The sequence below is a fragment of the Aethalodelphis obliquidens genome, unplaced genomic scaffold (assembly GCF_003676395.1).
Source record: "Aethalodelphis obliquidens isolate GAN/ISIS:26980383/991018 unplaced genomic scaffold, ASM367639v1 scaffold2, whole genome shotgun sequence".
In the NCBI taxonomy this organism is placed as follows: Eukaryota; Metazoa; Chordata; class Mammalia; order Artiodactyla; family Delphinidae; genus Aethalodelphis; species Aethalodelphis obliquidens.
Genome location: NW_020837946.1, coordinates 33,286,082 through 33,307,773, shown reverse-complemented (window position 1 = coordinate 33,307,773; position 21,692 = coordinate 33,286,082).

The following is a 21,692-nucleotide window of genomic DNA, read 5'->3' as shown; positions in this document are numbered from 1 at the left end:
TGGGAGAGCTATGTGACTGCTCCTGTAAATGTGCCCCCTTCCTCTCTTGTCAGTGCTGCCTCGTCCTGCAGGGCGCTCAGATTGCAGAGCACTTGTCTTTAGCGAGGGAACAAAGACTGTGTATGAATAAATTACTAGCTGCTTTTTTGCAAGCAAAGATAAAACTGTTCAGTTTAATTCCTTTCACAATGTGGTACGTCCTAACGTCATAGATTCTTACCTAAGGATTTTAGAGGCTTGGGGATCCTTAAGGAGGTGCATCTTTGCAGAAAATAGGTGAGAGAGAGAGTGCTTGTGAAAGGGCATGTGTAGAGTTTAGGAAAAACATTGGCAGGAGTTTGGTGTTAATCCCTAGTTAAGGAGCAGAAACACTTGTGAACATTTTCTTCAGTTTATAAAACAAAATTAGTCTATACAATAACCCTCTGCAACACCTAATCGTTTAAAGTAGGTTTGTGAGAAATCTTGGTGAGAAACAAATAAATGTCCTGTTGACAACATCTCACCATTAAAGAAAAAGTAGATTTTTTAAATGCGCTTGATAGAAAATAGTGATATCAGAAATTCTCTGGGTAGAACTATAGAAGTGTAACAGCTGTAGGTTTGAGCCCTGTAATTATACTGGGAAATTCTCTTCTAACTCTCCCATCTTTAATTTCACTGAAAAGGCAGGTGGCTATTTATAGATGGTATATTTTTATATATGCATATGTGGATGGTGAATAACAGTCTACAGGGCTCCAGGAAATTCTAGTAGAGACCGAAGCACGCCAATGTGGACTTAAATATTTCATAGATCTGTTCTATTTTTCTCTTATTTCACTGTCAGTGACATTAAAGTGATTTCATAAAACTTGGTTTTTCAACTCTTACTTTCCCATTAGAGATATTTCTTACCTCTGAATCTGTATTCCTCACATTTCATAGAAAAGTGAACGAGTTAAAAAGGTACCATTAAAATGTCAGGTCTTTGGTAAATACACATTGTGCCTCTTACTCTCCGGTTGGGAAAAAAAAAGTTCTAATTGGAATTTTCTCAGTACCACAGTGGTGGAGAAAGGGAAGTTGAGTCAAGACAACAGTTTATTGTAAGTGATCTAGTCCAAGAAGCACTGATCAAGCAACCACTACAGAAAAGGTAGTATGACAGGTACTAAAGGGATTACAGGATTACAGATAAAACCAAGAAAGACACATTCCACCTAAAGTAACTTGCAGCATAGTTCACGGTGAGGGAGGACAGCATCCCCCATGGAGGAATAAGCAACTAATTATCTTTCCAGGAAGAACTTGACAAGCGTCATCACAGAGGCCCAAATGCTATTTAGAATAATAGTACTTGACATTTGGTGGCATTTACTGTTTTAAAGGCTGCTTTCACATTCACTATTTGACTTTATCCTCAAAATTATTGTAACAATCACGTAACATGGAATAATTCCTATTTTAAAAATGAAGAAGCTGAAAGGCTTAGTGAGTTGAAGTGACACGGGAAGAGGAAAGAATCATCTCCCGTCCTCAGATCCTGAGCTCATCGCACTCCCTGTAACATGCCACACAGCCTCTCTCTGAAAGTACTGGGAGGTTCAGTCGTGGGAATAACCTATCTAATTGCAGAGGGTGGGTATCCAGCAAGAATACATTTCCCAAGAACTCAGATTATGTGATTCACCATAACTTTCATGCTCTTAGAGCAATTCCTTCATCTCCATGGGCCTTGCTTTCCTCAACTGGTGAAGTTGACGTCTGAGACCAAGGCACTCCTCCAGCATCCTGCGATTCCAAGCGGCTGGTATGAAGTACAAATATGGCTCATCCATTTGTGGACCATCCGCGGCTATTTTGAAATCCCTGACTGGTTGTTTTTTCCTCCTGTAGGCCAGTGTGTCCCACCTCTCAGCAAACCAAGCCACTGTGTGCTCAGTGAAGGAAAATGAACTTTCCGTCGGCCATTATAAGCGCAATTCAAAAAGTAAAATCATTAGTGTATTACTGTACACTGAAGCCAAAATATGAGTTTGGGATGCTGTCTAATTTCTTCAACTAGCTACCATCTTCTCCTCACTCCTCTTCATAAGCAATTGCTTTCTGCCACTGGGAGTCTGCCTTCCTCAATGCCAAAGGGGTTTATTGCATCAGATCTTCTCGGTTTCTCTCAAAGACCATGTCCATATCACAACCAGGTTGGCTGCAGTCTCCTTATCCTGGAATTCTCATTGCTGGGTATTTCAAAGCCAAATCAACGTTTTATGTGGCTGAAATAACAGGACAAAGGTTTTTGGTTCTGAACAGTTACACCGGCCAAAATTTTAAATGCTTCTCTAGGTCATTGTCCTTAAAGCCTCTTTCCGAAGACTTCAAACTAACAAAAGAATATTGAAACTACTATGAGGGATTCCAGTGTGCTTTGGCGGGGGGTCTACTTCACTTTGGAAGGACCTTTTGGGGAGCTCAAGGCCACCTCTTTTGCTGTTGAGCTTCCTTTAAAATGCTTCACACCTGCAAATCTGTTTATGTGGCATTTCCCTAACATCAGTTCAGCTTCGAGTTCAAGAAGTGGTCTCCGAGAGACGGGCATATCAGAATAGAAGCAAGAAAGGGCATTTAGGAGCAGAAACAAAGGGAGGAAAAGTGAAGAGATAAAGTGCCACAGAGTCCATAAATGAAAACAAGCTGCTCGATTTAGGTACGACAACCACCTCATACCACCTACCCTTAGAAAATGTGATCCCCAAACTTCAGCGTGGCCTTGCAGATTCTGGAGGACAATTCATTCAAAGGGAGAAGCATCTTGGGGAGAGTATGGTGGGACGGTGGATAGGAAATGTAGTAACGAACAATGAAACTTGTGTGGCATAACCTAGCACCAGTTATATTTTTTTAATTTCCAAAGGAAAACAAATGGCATGTAGCATTTAGTTCCAGTTTCCAAATCTGGGTTAGCTGGAAGGAGGGATGCATGGCAGCTGGTCCCTGAGTTCCTTTTTGTAGCAGATGATGTACAGAATAAGCCCTTGAGCTAAAAATCATGAGTTATCTTCAGTGCCAACAAATTGTTTCTTGAAGACCTAGGACATGCCAGGTGCTGTGCCAGGCACTGGGTTTAGCAGACTGACTTCTGGAAATTGTTATCCTGAGTCTTAGCCAGAGCTAAGCACATACTTCTCACCTCACTTATTTCCCACACCAGCCTCTCAAGTGGGGAATGGGCCAGAAATACCTTCACTGGTGTTTACAAACTATCTTTCTCGCCACTGTCCTAAAGTACAATAAGTGGTTACTGGTATCTTGATCACATTCTGAAGATGGGGAAACTAGTGAGGCTAAAAGCAGCTTGTTCAGTGTCTTGAGTAATCCTGGGCCAGGCCATAATGAAGACTACACTCAGGATTCCCAAAGACCCTGAATCTGAGCTTCAGGATGGGGTGTGGCCAGAAGGAGAGGGACATAAGGTAGACAGGGGAGTGACGGGTGATTCGGACCAGCTTTGGGAAAGGGAGCATGACTGCACAAACACTTTGCCAAGGGCAGTGAAGACTGGCTCTTTGTACTTTGCTGATATTGTCATTATCTTTTTTTTTTTTTTTTCAGTACGCAGGCCTCTCACTGTTGTGGCCTCTCCCGTTGCCGAGCACAGGCTCCAGACGCGCAGGCTCAGCGGCCATGGCTCACGGGCCCAGCCGCTCCGCGGCATGTGGGATCCTCCCGGACCGGGGCACGAACCTGTGTCCCCTGCATTGGCAGGCGGACTCTCAACCACGGCGCCACCAGGGAAGCCCACAGCTTTCTTAAAAAAAAAGCCAAAAGGCTTGATAAAGTCAGAAGAGCCCCAGAAAATAAGAACAAGTATTCAAACCAAATCATCCTCTCAAGTCCTAAAGATGTTTTATTTTACTGCTAGCACAAGTAGCTGACAAAAAGGAAGGCTAAAAATTAAGCTTTCAAGTTCTCCCTTCGGGGTTCACTTAGGGGAACTCCCTCTACAAAAGTGGATTCATATTTCTTTTAAGGTGGGAATCTATTTCACTGTAAGAGTTAAGTGAAACAGCAAGGAAATTCAGTTAGTTCATCTCTGATGAGAGGAAGGTGACATACAATTCTTCCATTCACCAAGTGGTTTTTGGTCTACAGGTTATACAAAATGTTTACTCCAGATAACTAAGTCCCCTTTCAGCACACACACCACTATTATGCATTTATAACTGCACTGTGCTCGTCTCTCAGCATTGCCCAAATCTGTCTGATCAGTTGAAGTGGAGGCTGAAAAAATCTAAATTTGATCTCTACTATCCAATCAGAATCTACCTAAATTGCCTTTTCTTATTTTTAAATCATAAAACACAATTTTCTGCTAGTCAGAATACCAGGTTTGGACTCTGCTTACAAACGGAAATACTCAATGGGTTCCACCTCCATGACAGGTACTGCATGTGTAGGGTAAACATCGTGGTGTCTCTTAATCCTGGCTATTCGATTTAAAAAATGAAAGAACTTAACCCAAGTTTAGCCTTCTGCATAGGATCAGCCTTAAAGGAAAAGCAGAATGGAGTTAGCCTCATTTTCCTCAGGGACACTTCTTTTACCCTAGAGATCTTTCTTACCTGTTATTGTGAACCAAGAAAAAGGAAACACAAAGATGGAATGAGTTTAAAAAAAAAAAAAATCAAAGGGAAAACCCAGGAAGGAGAGAGAGCAAGATAGCAAGAGAAAATTCTGAACACAGCCCTGCTTCTGAACCACTGACACCTCAATTCAATCATTCCTTTGACAACTATTAGTTGAAATAGTTGAGAGATCATTACTGTCATTCCCTGTGCCCCAGAGTTATGATGAATGGTAACATTAATTGAGGGTTTTGATGCACCAGGCGCATATGCAGAGTATACTAAGCACATCTTATCTCATTTGATTCTCTCAACAACTCTCTGAGATAGATACTATTATCCCAATTTAAAGATAGGGAAAGTTGAGTCACCAAGAGGTTAAGTTACTTGCCCAAGACCCCTTGATTCCTATGCTGTACTGCATTCCTCTTTCTGCTTTTTTTTCCTACCCTGACTACTGAATTGTTGGTACCCATAGAATAGGCTCTGTTTCTCTGAAATAACTCTAAAACTGTGATTAGCTTTTCTTCGGATTGTGAAATATATTTATTCCAAGTCATGCGTTACTTGTTAGCAGGGTATTAGACCCTGTTTTTCCATTATCTATGCTTAATGACTTTACCCCACATGGCAGGGTATCACAGGAGGATCATGGCAACCAGTGGGGGAGCTGGTGACTGGTGGAGCCAAAGTGGATTTGGATTGAGCTCATGTCATTGTGTTGTTACATAAAAGTGGTTGCAGGGGAGCCCAGTAAGAGCCCCCCCTTGGGCAAAGTGACTCCAGAAGATCAACATCCAAGTCTGCATGACGACTGCGTGTGGTCCCCAAGTGTTCACTCTGAGTCCAATCTCCAAACTCTCCATGAAGATGAGGATTTGAGAAATAATGACAGGTTCCCTAAGGAGTTTGGGAGTTGTTTGGGAAAATGAGTTAATGGCTCCCTCTAAGCATTAAAAAAAATCCACTGCTGTTATTCAGTTTGGGGAAATAACTTCAGCTCATTTGTTGTGTGCATGGTGCAACGATGGTCAAAGGACAAAAGAATGTCTCAAAGCCAACCTAGGCTCTGCCACTCCACAGCCTGAGATGTCCCCTTTCTCTACCAGAGGCATCCTGGGTAAGAGAGCACTGTTGGCAGAATAAAGGCAAGCAGGCATCTCTCTACCAGAGAACTAGTTATTGTAACTCCTCTATGGGACTTGCCTCAGGGGAGAGAAGGCGGTTACAAGGAACATCACGCTCCCCCTATGGTTGTCGGAGGCTGGCTTTCTCCACTGTCTTCCCCTGCAGACCTGCAGGCTCTTGGTGTTTAAGAGGCATCGTGGCCTGCCATGACAAAGTCAATATTTTACTCTGCCAGCAACTGCAATTTATCCTTGGCTCTGTCCTCTCCCTTAACCCCTACAATCAGCCAACCAACTTGGATTCCAGTTTCCCCACGACCACCATCTCTTGCTTAGATCACTGTAATGTCCCCCTAATTGGGCTCCCTGCCCTCATTGTGGTCCCTCTTCCAAGTCATCCCCACTCCATGCCAGAGGGAAACATGGTAAATGCAGCTATAACTATGTCTCTTCCTTGTTGAAAACCCTAAGCACAGCATACAAGGCCTTCCATGGTCTCTGCCTAACTCTCCAGCCTCATCTCCCACCATTCATGCTCTGCAGAGAGTACTCTGGTAATGTTGATCTGTTTAGAGTTGCCCTACATACTCATGATTCACTTGAATTCTTTTTTATTTTCATTACTGAAGCATAGTTGATTCACAATATTGTGTTAGTTTCAGGTGTACAGCAAAGTGATTCGGTTATATTTTTTCAGGTTATATTCTATTATGGATTATTACAAGATATTGAATATAATTCCCTGTGCTATGCAGTAAATCCTTGTTGCTTATCTATTACAAATTCATGTTTTGATGAAAGGGAGAATTTGTAGCTATTTTGACTGCTGAAAGTGAATCATGCCCCTTATTGGATGCACTCCAGCTCTCTTGCTCCCTACAAAAATGGACAGGAATGTAGATACAGAAGAAAAACAAAGTGGAGACCTAAATACCTCCATCATCACCCTGGGACACTCCTACATCACCCCAGGACAACGAAAAGAATTCCAAGAAGAAAGGACACTACTGGTCAAAAAAAAAAAAAAAAAGTTAAACAAGGTCATTAAGTAGTATTAGTACCTAGGCAGCGATCTGTCTTATATTTAGTTTCTGGTGCCCAGTGTGATATCCAACACATAGAGATGCTCAGTGTACTCGGTTGGATAGTGTCCCTCCAAAATTCATGTCCTTTCTGGAACATCAGAATGTGACCTTATTTGGAAATAGGGTCATTACAGATGTAGTTAACTGAGTTAAGATGAGGTCATACTGGAGTAGGGTGGATCCTTAATCCAATATGACTATTGTCCTTCAAAGAAGAGGAAGAGAGACACACGGAGAGAACGTCATGTGATAACAAAAGCAGAAATTGGAGTGATGTGTCTACAAGACAAGGAATGCCAAGAATTGCTGGCAACCACCAGAAGCTAGAAGAAGCAAGGACGATTCCTCCCCTGGAGGCTTCAGGGAGCGCGTGGTCTTGTTGACATCTTATTTCAGACTTCTAACCTCCAGAACTGTGAGAGAATAAATGTCTGTTGTTTTAAGCCACCTAGTTTGTGGTAATTTGTTACAGCAGCCCAGGAAATTAGTACACTCAGTGAATATCTGTTGGATAACTAAATAAAAGAACGAATGATTGAATCATATGTGGAAAATTATTTGGAGCCAAATAAAGTATTAGCACCCTTAGAAATATGATTTAGAGGTTATCAAGCAAAATCATTTTCTCCTGCCCCATGACCCCATAACTAGATTAGAGCTGAACGTATAGTTGGAACTCTAAGTACTAGTTTTGCTATAGACTAGCTACAATACCTCACTACAGCTAGAGAACAAAACTAAGAACTCAGAGGTTCTTTTCAAGGAATCACAGACCATTTTGAAAATCTGATGGAAACTACTGGCTCAGTCCTCAGAAAAATGCATATATGGTCATATGCATATATGACCAAGACTGCAGACAATTTCCTCCTACCTCCCAAAACCCACTGAACCAAGATTAAAAACCCCTGAATCAGAAAATATAGGTAGAAGGCTTCCCTGGTGGCGCAGTGGTTGAGAGTCCGCCTGCCGATACAGGGCACACGGGTTCGTGCCCCGGTCCGGGAAGATCCCACGTGCCGCGGAGCAGCTGAGCCCGTGAGCCATGGTCGCTGAGCCTGCGCGTCCGGAGCCTGTGGGCCGAAACAGGGAAAGAGCCCGGAAACAAAAAAAAAAAAAAAAAAAAAAAAAAAGGAAAATACAGGTAGAATATTTAGGATTTTTCACCGATTCTTTGGACACACCGAAAACAGAGAATGGTAGCAGAGTTTTTTCTCCTTTTTAAAAGGCCTTGCCAAATCACAATGCCCCCATCATTTGAATGGGCTTCAGTGGCTCATCGAAGAGTGAAGACAGGCTACAGGAGAGCAACCCAGTCTGGAAATGTAGAGACCTGAATTCTAAATCCAGCTTTGCCATTTAATTATTTTGTTCCTTCTCTCTTCTGTTCACACCAAGCCCCAGTAAAATGTGGATGCTTTTGGGGTCAGAGGACAGGTTAATGAGATAATGCTGGTAAAGCACTTTGCCCCAGGGAAAAGTTCCTATATAAACATGAGATATTATTAGACATTATCAAACTTCAGCCTTGCCAGCATTGACCCAGCCAGTGATGAGTCCACTTTCTTATCTACTGTTTGGCCAAATTGGGTTCTTTCTCTAAGGCAGAGAGTGTAGGAGGTCTCCTATGGCTGGTGTTGGGGACTCTGATAAGTGGACCTTATCACCTCCCCTTGAGCAATGCAAACAGCTCATTTGACTACGTTCACTTAAAGGCTCCATCCTTTACTAACAGTTAGCCCTAAATCTCTTTGTGCATACATATTAAAGCAATAATCTTTAGGGAATGCTTTCTTTCCTGTGTGTGTTAAGTTCAATGCAAATTATTCAAATATATCAATAGGAAAATAAATGTTATTTCATATTTGGTGATTGCGATTTTTTTTTATCACCTATGAGGAATGATTACATAGAATTTCCCCTTTATTTCTGCTGTTCTTGGACAATTTGAACAAAGGAGAAAAACATGATGACCATTGGTTTAGGGATCATTAGTTTTAGAACTTATTAAACATAATAAGTTTCTACAATTAGTAAATTATGGTTAAACTCAAATGTTTCAAACTAACACTTTTTTACACTCCAAAAAACAAAGGAAAAAGAAAAGCAATAACTTTTCTATGGGAAAAGTTCTATGGGAATTTGTTTAAAAAAAACTCAAGGGAGCTTTTTTCATCATCAGAATTGACAAGGACACAGTGAACTAAGAGAAACTTAAAACAACAGCAGTAATTTTCATCAACATGAAGATAACATGGAATCTTAATTCAGACCCTTAAGAAATCCCACTACAAAGGGAAAAGTGTTCACCCACAATTACCCACTCCTCATGCCACATACTAAGGGTACCTGACACATGACATTAGCCAGTGCTCTGCATTTGGTCAAAATACATTTTACCAAATTTCACCAGTCATGCATTTCAATCAGAAGAATGATCTTTCAAAGAGATTATTGGATCCTAACAATGTAGAATATGAGCATCTTTTCTCCATCCTTCCTTCCTTCTTCCCTCCCTCCCTCCCTCCCTCCATCTTTCCCTACTTCCTATCATGTATCAGGCACTGTGCTAAACAAAGGTGAATGACATACATTCTACTCCTATAAGATCAGTATTTAAACCACTGGGATGGTAGGTCTCACAAACTTGGATAGACAGAGATGCACTTTGGGATGAGGAAATTTTCTTATATGTGTGTGTGGGGAAGGGGAGGGAGCTGCAGGAGCAGAAGAGGGATAATGGATAAGAATGATTGCCCTTGGGAAGTCCTATTTCAGACAAGTTTGAAAGGCATAGTTATGATCTACTGCTAATATTCCCACCATTTTACTTCCTCTCCTTTCCCTCCAGTGAATCAAATATTTAACTCAAAACTTAAAAGACCCCCCCAAAAAAACCTATGATATATGCTTTTGTACCTAGGACACATGTATTTATATCCCAGGCTAAATTATGAAGACATGGTGTTCTCCTCATTTCCTCTCTGCATAGGAAACATTCATGCCTAGGAACATTCATGCCTCATCAAAAAGGAAAGAGGATGAATGAAAAGTAACCCGAGAAGGTTTTAGAAGAGGTATACATTGAAGTTGTTCAAATACATATTTAACATTTACTAAAAATAGCTCTGATTGCAGGAGAAGATTAATTAAAGCAGACAAAAATCTACTAATCAGATTTAAGCTATCTGATCATGTAATTAGACCTGGCTTTTAGGCCATCCTAACAAGTTTATCTGAAAAGGAAGAGAGATCATTGTTTATTGGAATGGCAATAATTTTTTTAATTAATTAATTAATTTATCTATTTTGTAAATTTATTTATTTTTGGCTGCCTTTGTCTTCATTGCTGCGTGTGGGCTTTCTCTAGTTGCGGTGAGCGGGGGCTTCTCTTCATTGCGGTGTGAGTGCTTCTCACTGCAGTGGCTTCTCTTGTTGCAGAGCACAGGCTCTAGACACACGGGCTTCAGTAGTTGTGGCACATAGTCTCAGTAGTTGTGTCTCGCGGGCTCTAGAGCGCAGGCTCAGTAGTTGTGGCACACGGGCTTAGTTGCTCCGTGGCATGTGGGATCCTCCCAGACCAGGGCTCGAACCTGTGTCCCCTGCATTGGCAGGCAGATTCCTAACCACTGCACCACCAGGGAAGTCCCCAGGAATGGCAATAATTTGGGTTTCTTTAATTGACTCCTGGTGTGAATACCTTGATATCTGCTGTTCTCTAAGAGGCAGCATGGAAAGTTTCCAGGAAAAGTTCATATTCCAGGGGCAGCTTTGGAATCTACTTACCACTGCAACCCAAGTCTGCCACTGGGGCTTGAGCTCTTCCCAAGGAAACACCAGTTTTCACGGGCAGTCTCACCAGGTGGCAGTCACTGCAGCTGTGCCAGGGCCTGGACAAGGAGCTCAGCATTGAGCAGGGACATCAAGGTAATGGAGGGCATTTCTGAAATCTCACCTTCCCCATGTCCAAAGCACTAAGGGCACCAGAGGCTGTGATTTCAGGAGACAACGGTGAGGATTTGGAGACAGCATTAACATCCTAACATTAAGTCAGCCCAATGGAGCTGCAATGAAGTGGGGGAGGAGAGCACCAGATCTTTCTCCTCCCACTGCTCCCAAACGCCCAAAAACAGTGTGGCCAGGTGCCTGCTAAAAATGAGTACATTCCATAGGAATTTAATAAAGTGCAAAATAAAAATAATCCGTAACCTACTTGAAAGCAGAGGCATGTTTTGAAGTCCCTCACTGCTCTAAGCTCTAGTAAACTGACGTTTTCTTTATGAGAGTTTTAGGTAAGAAGGAAGGTAGCGACTGGGGGCCTGAAAGAGGAAGTGGGGATTTCAAAGCCTGGTTTGATCCTGAAGGTCTCGCAGGTGACCAGCTCTAGACACAATCCTAACAGCGCCGTTTACTGGGCACACCTGTGGCACGTTATGCCTCAGTTCATCCTTAAGTTGCAAGGTTAACGGTGTTATTCCAATTTTACAGATATGGAAGATGAGGTTGACAGAGGTTAAGTAACTGGTCCTGGATCTTCTGGCAAAGTTTAGCCGGTATTTGAGTTTAAACCTGTCTGACTCCAATATCCATGGTCCACTGTCCACTGCCATCCGGGGTGCCTGGCCACACTCTCCCCCACTCCCTACAGATTAGCCAAGACAATTGGACCGAGACAACTGGGGACAACACATGAGGTTACGTGATATTTCACTCTCTGAAATATTCACTATGTCCTCTCACCCTCTCTGGAGGGGACCATGCATTTATTTATTTATTTATTTTGAATTTTATTTATTTTTTATACAGCAGGTTCTTATTAGTTATCTATTTTATACATATTGGTGTATATATGTCAATCCCAATCTCCCAGTTCATCCCACCACCACCACCACCACCTCACCACTTTCCCCCCTTGGTGGGACCATGCATTTATATCCCAGTCTCCTCTTTTTTTTCTATGTTGCTTTTACCTTTCCATTAAATGGACAGCCATCAGCCAAAGCAGATAAGAAAGCTTCCCCCATTTCTCCATCTGGCCCACTCAGTTCACTCGAAGCCGAAGGATGTGCTGGACCAGGCCGAGCCAGGACAGGGGAAGAGCATCTTCTCTTTCCTCCTCTGCCTCTCTTAGCATCTGCCAAACAACTCTCTAAAAACACACTCCTACATGGGTATACAAGAGGGTCCCACTTCCATCACGCAGAAGGTGGAATACTCCCAATAGTCAGAACCATCTTTTTTTTTTTTGGCCACACTGTGCAGCATGCAGAACTACACCAACCAGGGATCAAACCCGTGTCCCCTGCAGTGGAAGCTTAGGGTCTTAACCACTGGACCACAGGGGAAGTCTCCAGAACGACCTTTTTATTTTTTTTAACATCTTTATTGGAGTATAATTGCTTTACAATGGTGTCTTAGTTTCTGCTTTATAACAAAGTGAATCAGTTATACGTATACATCTGTTCCCATATCTCTTCCCTCTTGCATCTCCCTCTCTCCCATCCTCCCTATCCCACCCCTCTAGGTGGTCACAAAGCACCGAGCTGATCTCCCTGTGTTATGCGGCTGCTTCCCACTAGCTATCTATTTTACGTTTGGTAGTGTATATATGTCCATGCCACTCTCTCACTTTGTCACAGCTTACCCTTCCCCCTCTCCATATCCTCAAGTCCATTCTCTAGTAGCTCTGTGTCTTTATTCCTGTCTTACCCCTAGGTTCTTCATGACATTTTCTTTTTTTTTTTCTTAGATTCCATATATATGTGTTAGCATACGGTATTTATCTTTCTCTTCCTGACTTACTTCACTCTGTATGACAGATTCTAAGTAGATCCACCTCACTACAAATAACTCAATTTCGTTTCTTTTTACGGCTGAGTAATATTCCATTGTATATATGTGCCACATCTTCTTTATCCATTCATCTGTTAATGGACACTTAGGTTGCTTCCATGTCCTGGCTATTGTAAATAGAGCTGCAATGAACATATTGGTACATGACTCTTTTTGGATTATGGTTTTCTCAGGGTATATGTCCAGGAGTGGGATTGCTGGGTCATATGGTAGTTCTGTTTCTAGTTTTTTAAGGAACCTCCATACTGTTCTCCACAGCGGCTGTATCAATTTACATTCCCACCAACAGTGCAAGAGGGTTCCCTTTTCTCCACACCCTCTCCAGCATTTATTGTTTCTAGATTTTTTGATGATGGCCATTCTGATCGGTACGAGATGATATCTCATTGTAGTTTTGATTTGCATTTCTCTAATGATTAATTATGTTGAGCATTCTTTCATGTGTTTGTTGGAAATCTGTATATCTTCTTTGGAGAAATGTCTATTTAGGTCTTCTGCCCATTTTTGGATTGGGTTGTTTATTTTTTTGTTATTGAGCTGAATGAGCTGCTTGTAAATTTTGGAGATTAATCCTTTGTCAATTGCTTCATTTGCAAATATTTTCTCCCATTCTGAGGGTCGTCTTTTGGTCTTGTTTATGGTTTCCTTTGCTGTGCAAAAGCTTTGAAGTTTCATTAGGTCCCATTTGTTAATTTTTGTTTTTATTTCCATTTCTCTAGGAGGTGGGTCAAAAAGGATCTTGCTGTGATTTATGTCATTGAGTGTTCTGCCTATGTTTTCCTCTAAGAGTTTGATAGTGTCTGGCCTTACATTTGGGTCTTTAATCCATTTTGAGTTTATTTTTGTGTATGGTGTTAGGGAGTGTTCTAATTTCATACTTTTACATGTACCTGTCCAGTTTTCCCAGCACCACTTATTGAAGAAGCTGTCTTTTCTCCACTGTATATTCTTGCCTCCTTTATCAAAGATAAGGTGACCATATGTGAGTGGGTTTACCTCTGGGCTTTCTATCCTGTTCCATTGATCTATATTTCTGTTTTTGTGCCAGTACCATACTGTCTTGATTACTGTAGCTTTGTAGTATAGTCTGAAGCCAGGGAGCCTGATTCCTCCAGCTCCATTTTTCGTTCTCAAGATTGCTTTGGCTCTTCGGGGTCTTTTGTGTTTCCATACAAATTGTGAAATTTTTTGTTCTAGTTCTGTGAAAAATGCCAATGGTAGTTTGATAGGGATTGCACTGAATCTGTAGATTGCTTTGGGTAGTAGAGTCATTTTCACAGTGCTGATTCTTCCAATCTAAGAACATGGTATATCTCTCCATCTATTTGTATCATCTTTAATTTCTTTCATCAGTATCTTATAATTTTCTGCATACAGGTCTTTTGTCTCCTTAGGCAGGTTTATTCCTAGATATTTTATTCTTTTTGTTGCAGTGGTAAATGGGAGTGTTTTCTTAATTTCACTTTCAGATTTTTCATCATTAGTGTATAGGAATGCCAGAGATTACTGTGCATTAATTTTGTATCCTTCTACTTTACCAAATTCATTGATTAGCTCTAGTAGTATTCTGGTAGCACCAGAACCACCTTTTAAAGCGCCAATTGCAAGCCACTCTGAGGCTTCAAACCTTCAATGGCTTCCCATCCCAAACCCCTTAACGTGGGCTCACAAGGCCGTGCTTGATCTGGCCTCTACCTCCCTTACCCTTGTCCTTTACTACTCTCCCCCTTGCCCACCGCTCCCCCCCGACCCCCATCATACTCCTTTCCATTGGTTGGACCCACGAAACAGTCTTACCGTGAGGCTCTTGGTGTGGGAATGCTGTGCCACCCTTAGCCCAGCAGGCTCCTTTCCTCTCCTAGGGCCTCAGCTGAAATGTCCTTCGAGAGGATTTCACCGACTATACTACCTAATTAGGTACCTCCCCACCCCATCATTCTCCATCCACATTCACTGTTTAATTCTTTTTTTGGAACTTATTACAACAACTTGCAATTATATATTTTTTGTTTCTTTGTATACTTATTGTCTGTCACCCCATCTGGGCTCCTAGCACCTGGCACATATTAGATGTCCAAAAAAATATTGGTTAAATGAACAAATGTGCTAGCTCCAAAAACTGTTCTATTATTCTTGACAGAACACAAAGCATTATATCCAATATACTTTTTCAAGTAGAACTGGAAGACACCATTTCCTGCAGAAATGCCAATATGTGATTACAGAAAAGAAAAAACTCGTGATACGGGCAAGAAAGAAGAACTTAGTTATAGAAATATCCTCATTCATGATCAAGCATTATCATGTAATATTTTAATTATCTGTGTATGTGTCTGCTACCCCAGTAGACACCAAGTTCTCCAAGAGCTGGGACTGGGTTTTGTTTTTATGTCCAAATCATAGTGCCTGGTATATACCAATTGTTCAATAAATGTGTTAGGAGGGAAACAAGGAAGGAGGGGAGGGAGGAAGCCAGTTAGTTAGTTAGTTGGTTAGTTTCAAGTGAGAGGGTAGTGCTAAGCATAAGAAGTGCCCAACAGATTTTTAACAGATTGACAATGTATTGAATCATAGGATCTTTGAGTTGGGAGTCATCTTCACTTGTCTAAATCCCCAACTGAAGAAGTTTCAGTGCAGAGACTAAGTGGCACATAGCTGGTTAAAGGCATAACCAGGATAAGGCCTCCTGACTCTAAAGCTAAGGCTCTCTAGCTATGTTATAAAGATTCCTTCTGGTCAGGGAAATAAGAGGCACTTGAAAGGAGAGCTCTGCAAATCTGATGATTTGGGGTGGCTGCGAGAGGGTTTCTAGTAACTTTGAGGTTGCAGTCCCTATGGAGTTGATAAAGTCCAAGAGTGGTGTGCCCTGACATGGGTTCATCCCCTGCTCAGCCTCCTCCTGAGAGGTTGTCAAGCTCTCTGCAGAAGAGCGAGGTCTGAGTGCTTATGCATGGCTGAGCAGCAGTGAAGAAACATACATTGCAAACATATTCTGTGTAGCGTGACTGTGATTTTGTCTTCTCAGCAACCCTCCTTCCTTCTTCTGAGAACATCCAACATGCACATAGTGACCATGAGCCCCACATTGCTGGTATAACATGGACCAGTCACGGCCTCTTCCCTGACCCAGTCTCCATGAGCACAGTTGATCGTGGTAAGGGTATGCATCTGACCCAAGCTAGGCCAAGTTGAGCTTTCCCCTGGGAATCAGAACTGGCATTGAAAAGGGGAAATCAGTCTCTCTTTGGGTCCCTGGGTTGTAGGATGGAAAGTCCAAAAGCCATCAGTGGCCATCTCACGGGCCTCAGAAATGAGAGGCAGCAATAGCATCCTAATGCCATTCCGGTCTCAGATTCTGCTTGTTCCTGCGATGAAGGAACTCAGCAGCAGCATCATAATAGTTCACCATTTTACTTAGTCTAGTTTGCATTGGGTTTCTGTCATTTGTAACCAAAAGAGTCCCGACTAGCAAAACAAACCTTTATTTAAAAAACAAACTATATTTAAAGAAATAATTAGCATAATAAGAAAAAATTAGGATGTCGTTCTCATCATCCTTTTGTCCGGGAGACTTTGCTATATGCACTTCTTACTACCCAAAATACGTCTCACCCTGGAGAGTAACCAATGATGCCAACTTCTAAAACACAGTGGTAACTGGAAAAAAAGGTGAGAATAATAAAGCAACTGCAACAGCAGATTTGGAATGCATTGAAGACACCCACCTGGCACCTCCACAAGACTGGGTGTCTGTCCAGGTCCTCCAAGAAGCGGACACCAAGACAGGATTAGGTGTGCAAGGGATTTATTATGAAAAACACCTGTAAGGGAAAATGGGACGGGAGCCAGGAGAACTACCAGGGACAGGTCTGACCACATGAAGAAGGGAGAAGAAAGTTTGGATTGTAAGTATCTTAGACTCTGTGCAGTTCTAAAGGAGCAAGTCTACCAGGGGGTCCTTGAGCCAAAGTCACTCCTGAGGAGCCCCCGTTGGCAGTGCCTCCTGAGAGCATACCTGCCTGTGATAGCACCTCTCTCATTCTCAGTCCTCTGCTAGGAACAGCCTGAGGGAAGTTTGGCCTCAGCACAAACACAGTGATGGATTTCAGAGAGCACAAGTGGGCCCTCGGTCAGTTATGCTTCTCAAAGTTGGAGATCTGAGAAGTGTTTGAGTTTTTTTTGACCTCGCCACCTGCATGTGGGATCTCAGTTCCCCGACCGGGGGTGGAACCCATGCCCCCTGCAGTGGAAGCACAGAGTCAACCACTGGACAGCCAGGGAGGTCACCCGAGAGGTGCTTTTTCATGGCCACCACAAGCTGCCTCTTTTCTCCACATGACCCTATCCAGTACGTATTTCTTCAATGTCCACTTGAATATCACCTCCTCCTCTGCCCTGATTTATACAAGCAGAGGTACTCTATCCCTCTGAATTCCCATAGCATTTTCTCCATTCCTCTCTTACACAACTTAAAAGTTTCTATCTTGTTTTGCTTTGTTGTGATACTTTCTATTTTGTATTGTGTGTGTTATATGCAGCACACCCGGATACAACTAACCCCTGAAAGACACGATTCTGTAAGGAGACTGAGGTGTGGGAGGACGCTGCTTACCTTATTTGCTAACTCTGGGCACTGGAATCTTGAGCTGAATGCTGAGAGTTTACCTCATTTAGATATCCTCTGCATTCCCTTCATTCTCAGACTCTTATTTGTTCACATCTTAACAATTCCAAAATTGGGATGCTGCTTATATCATGTCCAAAGAAATTTGCCACCTGCTGGCAGGAGAGTGAGTGGAGACAGAGGTGTTGTCTACCCATGGGAGAGCTTAGCAAGGCATATTTACAATAAGTGAAGCCAATATTTATTGCTGAAGGCATGACTACACTTTCATGTTTTCTTGCAAAACAACAGTCAAGCACTTCAGAGGACACAGGAAGGGGATTGCCAGTCTACACAATGGGCACTGTAATTACTTACAATAAAAATGGACAGATCTCTCAGGAGAAATAGAATTTTTAAAGTTAAAGGAGGTTGGAATGATCAACTCATTCATTTCAAAGTCACCTGCAGGTGCCAAAGAGTTTTCTGAACCTTCTGGATGACTTTCAAGACAAGCTGTTTACCTTCCAGAAAGGAATAATTAATTAAGGGTAGGACAAAACTATGAGTTTAACCAAACAGGAAATACAAATGAAGCCCTGGTAGTCTTCAGTATGACAGACTGCCTAGCCTACATTTGCTAAGGAGGTCGAGATCTCTAAGCCAGGTGATAAAAAGCAGAGAATCCCCATAATGCTATGCACAGCTGCCAATGGTCAAAAATGATTCAGGAAGAATCATTAGGCTGAATTTGAAAGAGATTTATTCTCAGAAGTTGAGTGAAGTACTGAAAATAAAATGTCGGGATAAATGTTACCTTTAGTGTTCATATTTATGGTAGGTTTTTATCCTTAAAACCTGTTATTAAAATAGCAGTATATCTTAAAATATATGACATCTTGGAATTGAGGAAATGGGTTTAACATACTAATAAGTAGAATAGTTCTTTAACTTTTGATTTTACATTAACGCCAAGAGGATTTGTTAAGAATAATTAAATCCACACCCTGTAATGACAGTTTACAACAACAGTTGTAACATTGAATTGGCAAAGCTCAGTATAGGTATCACAATTCACTCTTCCTCCCTTGCCTATGGAAGACATAACAATCAACTATGGAACTCTATTTTGCTAGGCTAGGATCCTGCAGAATTATTCTCAGTCAAGTGTTCTAGGGAACCACCACCAACTGATTCTACTTGGTACATAACAGTAAACCTATATGCCATCCCTGTGCTATGTTCTTTTATGGAATTAACTCCAAAGAATATACAAGGGGTTCTAACCCCAGTCTCCTCTTTCTCCATCCTAAAGAATTAGTGATGGGAACTCTGGCAGTTCAGTGGTTAGGACTCCATGCTTCCATTGCAGGGGGCACAGGTTTGATCCCTGGTTGAGGAACTAAGACCCCACAAGGCTCGTGGCACAGCCAAAAAAAAAAGTGAAAACTCACAATAGTGTGGCTAAAAGAACCATTTGGGGATCAGCTTGGAATCTTCTTGCAGGTTCTGGAATCTCTAGACTTTGTGCCCCACGTTGCTGTGGCTGCCCTCACCTTGTTAGTAATCACAAAAAGTTGTCTTTGTTTACATATTTACTCTTATACAGCCTTTAACACCAAGCATCTTTCAACTGATGCATATGAAAGATTTTCTTCCTTAAAATATGCCCTACAAATGCTTGCTTGCTGTCTATTCTGCTAACTAATGAAAATGGCAGTGTAGTATTTCATAAAGTCAACCGCTCTAACCAAGGGTTCTGTGTCTTTATTCTCTTGGTCTTTAATCAGAGTGTGCTATCCTTTGCTAGGAAGGATAAGAATCACTTCCTGCTTAGAATCCAAGCTGAAAATGTGTTCCCCACTTCAGAGTGTCTTGAAACTTCCTGTGTCACACCATCAAGCTTCCCCCAAGGAAAAGCAGCTCAGAGTCTTATTACTTAATCATGCCCAGCCCAGTAACATACAGGCTCACTGTAGCATGTCTTCTTTTCCATTGCTAGGCTGTGAGCTTCCTGAACCCAGGGACTATATATTTATCTATTTATCCCTATTACACTATCTCTTATCGAAACCTTCATGTAGATGCTCAATAATTTTTTTCCTTTTTCTTTTTTTTAATGTAAAAACTATTTGACTAAGACCTATCCGGAAAGGGCTCAAAGACAGAGAATGAAAATGCTTCCACTGCACCAGGCTACACCTCCGTTCCAATCTGTTGTAACTCCTGGATCTGAAGAAAGAGTTAAGGAATTTTATCATTACCTCCTCTTCATCTCCATCCCCAAGAATCCCTGATGTTCAAGGAATTCCTCAGCCTAAAAAATAACCAAAGAGGGGCTTCCCTGGTGGTGCAGTGGTTGAGAGTCTGCCTGCCGATGCAGGGGACGCGTGTTCGTGCCCCGGTCTGGGAGGATCCCACATGCCGCGGAGCGGCTGGGCCCGTGGGCCGTGGCCGCTGGGCCTGCGCGTCCGGAGCCTGTGCTCCGCAGCGGGAGAGGCCACAACAGTGAGAGGCCCACGTACCGCAAAAATAAATAAATAAATAAATAACCAAAGAGAGCCTTCCATCTACTGTATCTGTGGTTCTCAACACTGGCTCAATATTAGAATCACCTGGGGAGCTCCTAAAACTGATTAGTGTCAGGGCCCTACTTCAGAATAATTTAATCAGAATCTATGGGGGTGGCACATTGTTTCTCCTAGTCCTTGCCATAGCCCCACATGATAAATGCTATCATCCCCATTTTCCAGATGAGGAAACTGAGGCTCAGAGGGGTGAAGAATTTTTCCATCACACATCTAGTAAGAGATGGAACAAGCCTAGTGCCCAAATAACTCTCAAATGTGTGTTGTTTCTGTTAAGTGCCCTCAATAACATATTTTAACAGCTTGTGAGGTAGCACCACCCAGAGCCCTTACCCTGCTAAGCTGCAGACGGGCTGGTATCAGACACAGAGAGCCTTTCATCCACACACACAGCTGCAGGAGAGGACCTTCGCTTGCCAAGCAGAGCAGCCACAAACCCTGTCTCTGAATTGTCAACTGTCCCATTACATTTTGGCACCACGACCAGGATGACTGTTTTCCCTTGAGGAACCAGAAGGTGAGGGCAGCACAGATATTAGGATGGATGGCCAGGCCAAAAGTCAACATCTTTCGTAAATACTACCGTGAATTCTGAACACTTTAATTCCTGAATGATGCTATGTGTTTAGATTTCAGTGAGTATAATAAGTACATGGGATGAAATTTAATTTTAAAAAAAGATAAAATGAATTAAATGGATCGGTATGGGTGAACCAAAAGTGAGAACAGCTTGTCTTTGTCCTCATCTCTACTTTATTGCTTTCATTTTATCCATTCCCTAGACAAAACAAGAAAACTCAAAGCGATTCTCCATACGATTAAAGAATTCCCCTAAAAATGCCCATCTTTATTAGAGAATCTCATCAACTTTTTTTTCCCCCAAATGCTGCACGAAGAGCTACTTTTTCCTGCTATTCTTAGCAAATCTGGAGCTGCTGAGACTTCTTGGGGCGGGTGGAGCAGCCGCCAGACTCCCCGGGTTCTGTTGGAGGCAGACTTCTTCCCCCAGCTTGTGGCTGACTGGGGACAAGCCTTCCACAATATGGATTTCGTTGTCTGAACTCCCTCAGCTCAGCAACACCCCTTGTCAGAGCACAGAGCCCGCAGTTATAACACAGATCAGCCCAGGAAACAGCTAGTCATGAATCACAGAGGCTCATGGGTTTCTGCAGAACAAAGAAAGCCAGCTCTGGGAAACTTTCTGGCCCAGGCTTTCTCCCTGTCCCAGTGGAAAAGCAGGTAATTTCCAACTGGTCCTACAGAAAAGCAGTACAAGGATCACACAAGGCAGGTGTATCCAACCCAGTCCATTGCTTTATCTTCACACATCCACAAATGCTATTTTTCATACCAGCTGCATCCTAAGCCCTGAGTTAAGATGGTGATTAGTGGTGGTGGTGGGCGTCTCAGTAGGAGCTTTCTTAAGAAGAAAGGGCTTTGATTGAGCCAATGAAAGCTGTTGCCAGGGAACCAGATGCCATGAACAGGCCACTCCAGCAGCGTAAGAATACAAGCCGGGAGTGCTGGACTGAGCATTAAGTGTACTTGGCAGCCGAGTCCTACGAGACCTGTTAACCCTTTGTGCACCTAACTACATCTAGACAGTGAATCAAGAGGAGGATTATGGTAAAATCTGAAAAGCTACCCCTGCTATCCGCCTATCTCACTGGAATGTACCCTTTCAAAGATGTTCTCCCTGCTTGACTAATGACTGGCCGGACACCTGCTGTAGAGCAGGTTGGCATCAGAGGTGGGCATGAACAAGGGCTGGCTAGGAGCATGAGGTTCTGAAAAGGGCACTGCTCATATCTGATCACACTTGTGATAACACT